Below are 6,278 nucleotides of genomic sequence, written 5' to 3'. Positions count from 1 at the left end.
TCTCAGGTTGGGGGGGGGGCGTGGGACCCCCCTGTGGCCCCACTGATTGTTCCTACATTCCTGACTAACGATTGGCCTATTACACCCACTCCCCCCGGTATCACCTCATCAGCATAACGACCCTCATCAGCATTGCGAAAGTTGCCTAACCTGTTTTGCCTGAGCAGGCTATTGTATGAACGATCCAAATTGAACCTCACACCACCAGACCGGTTTAATGAAGGATTTTGTTGTTTTATAAGAATCGCCTCTTTCACCCCCCTTTCAAACCATCTATGTTCTTTCGCTAAGATTTTAACCTCATTGTCGTCAAATGAGTGGTTGCTAGCTTTTAGGTGCAAATGTACTGCCGATTGAGGCCCACTAGTATTATCCCTGCGATGTTGATAAAGTCTTTTTTTGAGAATTTGTTGAGTCTCCCCAATGTACTGCTCTTTACAATTTTCATTCTTACAATGTATGGAATAAACTACATTACTTTGTTTTTCATTTGGTAGCCTATCTTTTGGATGCACTAATTTTTGCCTTAACGTGTTTATCGGTTTGAAATAAGTAGGAATTTTATGTTGCCAAAGGACTCTTTGTAATTTTTCAGAAACTCCTGCAATGTACGGTACTGCTACTCCTCTCCTTTTTGAATCTTGAGAATTATTGGTTTCGTTCGCTATTCTTTCTTTCTGACATTTGTTGAATGACCACTGAGGGTACCCACAGTTAGTGAGTGCTCTCCTGATATGTTTTGACTCCTTTTCTCTACCTTCAGTGCTAGTTGGTATTAGTTTAGCCCTATGCTGGAGGGTTCTGATAACTCCTAGTTTATGTTGTAAAGGGTGGTTAGAGTCAAAAAGTAAGTATTGGTCAGTGTGCGTAGCCTTCCTAAAGACTTCTGTTTTTAGCGCTCTGTCCTCTTTATTATTTATTATAAATGGATAATTAAATGAATACATGAATGAATAAATGAACAACCAATTGCTTAAACAAATACAGTAAAGTCTCATTATATCGATATTCAAGGGAGTCCGAAAAAATATCGATATAACCGGGACTATCGATATATCCGATCCTGCCCCGAACTGCATTAAACAAAAGCCTCCAAAAGAGGGCAGCCAAGCGCCATATAAGAAACGGAGCTGGCCATTAGCTCCGTTTTTTTTTTTGGGTGAGAGATGTTCCCCCAATGTTGCCTCAAAATGGCACATATAATTCTTTAATGATTGTAAACATGTATGCTTTAATCTTCAGAACTACAGTGTATTTGAAACATATTCATAACTGGATGTGTAACAAGAAAGCATATTATCCGAATCTGAAGCCATTGTTTGGATTCACAACCAATGCAAGACGTCTTGGCGTGAAGTCATTTTTATTTGCATTTGAATAAAAAGTGACATCGGCTGTCCTTTAATACACAGTATGGAATGTTAATAATTTTCAAAATCATCGCGCTTCAGCAGACAAAACAAGAAACATTGTTGCAAAAAACGATTGCATTCATATACAGTACAGTGGGCATGTACATAACACAACAGGGAAACTGCAACGCTTACATCTTACTGTATTATGTATACAATTTAAAAAAGTCATCAATCTTCTTCTGCTTCCCATTTTTAGCTTTTAACACAAACACTTCAATCTCGTCTGCTACACACGAGCTAGGGTCTGAAAATGAAAATGGCTCTGCGACACGGGTGCTGGGCACGTAACGAAGTCACCTGACCAAGTCGACCAATGGCGCGACACGTAACCAAGACACGTGACCAAGTTGACCAATGGCGCGACCGATGGCGTGACACGTGACAAAGTCACACGGCCAAGTCGACCAATAGCGCGACCGATGGTGGCTCATGTGACCAAGTCGACCAATGGCGCGACCGATGGCGGCTCACGTAACAAGACACGTGACCAAGTTGACCAATGGCGCGACGGATATATCGATATAAACAACAAAAATGGCCGGCGGGGGATGAAAAGGAGCACCGTAATAACCGGATTATTGTAATAACCTGGTATCGTACTAAACGGTACTAATTATACATAAAAAGACTAGAAATGTGCAAGGGAAATGAAAATAGTATCGTAATAAGCGGTACTATCGATATAACCGATATCGATATAACGAGACTTTACTGTATATTAAATTGATAATTAGATACAGTAGATAATTAAACATCTAAACATAGATAAATAAATAATTCAATTAATAAATGAATACATGATCCATACGCACCAAATCCAGCAGACATTTAAACAGGTTCTTGCCCCAAGCCATTAACTCTGAACAGTAGCCCAAATGGAATTGTATAGTGCCTCTTTGCAATTTTTTTTGCTGATGATACTAGTGCAGCGTCAGAGGAAGTGCTGGATGGACAGGCTGCAGCTTCCACACCCTGCTACGAACTGCTGAAGACCGAGAGCGCTGGAGATCTCTGATTGCCTAGACGTCCATCATGTCACCCCTACGGCCTTCTAGGCCATAGGATGAGTGAGTGAGTGAGTGAGTGCAGCGTGTTCGACCGGAAACAAATTCCTTGTGTGTTCTACATACTTGGCATTAAAGATGATTCTGATTCTGATGAATGACTGGATAAATAGATGAATAAATCCATAAACAACCAATTGCTTAAATAAATTAAATGGATAATTAGATACAGTGATACCTCGGTTCTCGACCATAATTCGTTCCAGGACCCTGTTCGAAAAGCGATTTTTTCAAACACCGAAACCACCTCTCCTGTCACTTGCGAGTTGACAGCCACCCGCTGTCATTCTCTAATCACGGACACGGGGCATTTATACGGTTTGCGATCACCTCGCCAATGCCGGATGATTGACTCAACTCGACACCGTACCTGGACTCTTCCTTCGATGCGCGAGTGTATCCGGTCCGAGGTATTTTCTCCGCGTCCCGTAAATTTATGTCATCTTCCGGGATTGCGTAATTTTGCACCCTCGTGTGCCATTTGCTTTTTGGCGTAGTAAGCGGGTCGGATCACCCCCTGCCTTCTTACTCGCCGTGTTTTCTTTTATTTGTGAATAAACATCCTGCTTGGTTAGTACGTGTCTGTTTTGGGATCCCAAACATTCCACTATGTACGTACGACGAGTCAGCTGCCGTCACTCTCGCTCGGAACGTGACAGCTTCGGATGACTCGGCTACAGGATGTTCTTTTCTCTTAAAATATCTATCCAATGACACTTGCTCTCACTCCCACAGCAACATCACTAGATTTCACAGCCTCCTTATTCTTTAATATCGTACTGATCGTAGATTTCGCCATGCTGTATTCCCTCGCCAGATCAGACACTCGCACACCTCCTTCATATTTTGCGATTATTTCTTTCTTAAATGCAATAGTTGTACGCACTACTTTTCTTTTGTCACTTTAAGCAGCACTTACTTTCTTTGGTGGCATGATTAGGGGCTAAAACTCTTCGTACATCTATATTAAACGCTAGAGCAAAACACAGCACGTCCGCTAGTGACAACAGTTAGTCACGGAGAGAGCGATACACCTGTGTGCCACTCAGCTTCCCACCCTCGCGTCGTATTGGCGTTCGAACACCGATTGATGTTCGAACGCTGAAGCAAGAATATCTCGAATATTTTGTTCGAACACAGATTTGTTCGAACAGTGAGGCGTTCGAGAACCGAGGTACCACTGTACATTTAAAAAAAATCTAAAAATAGTTACATAGATAATTAAATAAAATAATGAAATAAACGATTCCATGAACGACTAGATAAATAAACAACCAATTGCTTGAATTAAATGAAATTGATAATTAGATAAACAATTAAATGAATAATTCAATATATATAAAAAAAATAGTTAAATAGATCATTAAATATATAAATACACAATTAAATCAATACATTAATGGATAAATTGATGAATAACCAATTGTTTGAATAAGTCAACACATTAAATGGATAATTAGATAAATATCTCAAAAGTTAAATCGACAACCGACACCATTTTTTTCAGAAAAATGTTTTATAGCAACTAAAATACCTCACAACACGCAAGCTGATATTTTTAGTCAGACAGAAAACACCAATAAAAATGACTTGAAGGGTCCAAAAACAACTTCAAAATGAAACCGGAAATGGGCAGTTTCAGAAGGTCCCGACCCTTGTTGGTGACGTCACGCTACGACGTCTTGCCTTGCTCGAGAATAAAGAAATGGCTTCAGATTTGGAAAAGATGCTTTCTTGTTACTCATCCAGTTATGTATATGATTCAAATAGTTCTGAAGAGGACAGAATAAATGTTTGCAATCGATAGAAGGAGTCCTCCCATATCAATTCGAGCCGTCAAGGACAGCATGTAGTGTCCCAGAAAATGCAAAAGATGGTGCCAAAGCTCCGTTGGAAATGGGCTGATTTGTCTGCTGGGAATTTGCATCAGCGAATATCAAATAGTAGTCTTGGTGCAACACACGATTCACCATCGCGTTATTTATGTGTTTTCCTTCTAATTTCGCCATCAACACGAAGTTTTCAGACCAAACAAAGTACTGCAAAATGCATTGTGTGTCGCTTTCTCTGTCAGGGGGGGTTCCAAATGTGACATCACGTAGGGGATCGACTTCCTAAATATTCAGCGTGAGTCTTAAAACGTAAAATATAGCTATATGTGGTGGAATCTTTGTAAAATACGCTCAGTAGAAGTCCTTTGAAGTGATTTTACAAATTATGGACACAACTTGCATGAAGGCGTCGGTTGTCCTTTAAATAATTAGATAAACAAAAAAAAGAAATAAACAGGGACAATAGAGCTTCAGTATGCACCAAAAATTGGCTACCTTCTTTTTTGTGCTTTATTTCAGAAAAGTTGAATTAAATATCACACTGCCACAGATATGCCACATGTTTTACACCATTTTATTTTCTTAATTAGAGAACCGAAGCATATATATGCTTGCCCAAGTCCTCGATGATGTCAAGACAAAATGATCGCCAAAGAGCTTCCATTTTAATTCCAAAATCAGCCTGCGACATTTCCCCAAATGGGGCCACGATTCCTTGGGTGAGCACATACCTGATAAAGGCAAACGTCTTCCCGCAGCTCTTGCGTTGACGTTGTCTCACAAGATTCTTCGGGTGACAACAATTCCATCTCAATATTTTCCCTGATGGCCAACAAGGCTCGCTTGCTTTCATTTAGCTTCATCTTCATTCGCAACAATGGCGGCTTCCCGATTCGCCACCAAACGGCGTCACTTTGCTCTTGGAACAATTTTGTTGGGCGGTTTTGCTCATGTGTTTTTGTTTTTGTGTGATTGGGATGCTGATTGGGTCCACTGGATGTCGTTTGCATTTTTAAACAGGCCAGCTGAGCTATCCGGCCTCTGATTGACATTTGCACTCCTAGACTGCCATTGATTGACAGCGATCATTCCAGGGGCAAGGGGTTGCTTTATTAGTCACCGATTGGACAATGTTGACCTATTGTCGGACCAAAAGTCGAGACAACAACGCGAGTTGAGTGTTAAATCATGATTGTTGCTTTAAAAAGCTTTTTTTTAATTTTATTTTGACTTTGGTAATCAATCTAAAGATCTCATTTATTTTCTCAAATCGCACTGTGGTCAATTCTGCGTGACTATTAACGCCCCAACACAAGAAAACCACTTGAGGGCAAACAAAATGAAATAAAATGAAATAAATAAAAACGGTGTTGAGAAAAAATATGAATGACATCAACTTGGACTAAAATTTCAGGGTATTAAAAAATCTGAGTTAAATTCGACCCTTATTAGGGAAATATATTTTCCTAATATGTATTTTTTTCACACATCGGATACGAATTGCTTCTAATATTTCTCTCGTTTACATTCACCGCCATTAATATCCGAAGCTAACTCACTGCGTTTGAAGCTAATGAACCCTGACTTTGCTCATCTGCTTTCTCTTATCACAATCTATTAGCTATGTAGGTGGCTAACCAGCTATCTAACTGGTCATGTATTAGTTGTATAGCTATCTAGCTAGCTGTCTGCTTCTAATCTTTCTCTCGTTTACATTCACCGCCATTCATATCCCTAGCTAGCTTACTGCCATTGAAGCTAATGAACTCTGACTTAGCTCATTTGCTTTCTCTTATCTCAATCTATTAGCTATCTGGCTGGCTGGCTAGCTTAAAGAGTTTAATGGTTCTCTTTATTTGTAAGTAGGTTCGTTGTCAGATCTCCCAGGCAGTGACGCGCAGAGCTTGATCGTGGCGTGGAGTTGAGCAAGTCGTGCCGTGATGTCCGTCCGACGCCCGGCATGAGCC

The sequence above is a fragment of the Hippocampus bargibanti genome, linkage group LG07, assembly GCF_051943395.1.
Source record: "Hippocampus bargibanti isolate YZ-2025 linkage group LG07, ASM5194339v1, whole genome shotgun sequence".
Classification (NCBI taxonomy): domain Eukaryota; kingdom Metazoa; phylum Chordata; class Actinopteri; order Syngnathiformes; family Syngnathidae; genus Hippocampus; species Hippocampus bargibanti.
This window is presented reverse-complemented; position numbering follows the sequence as displayed.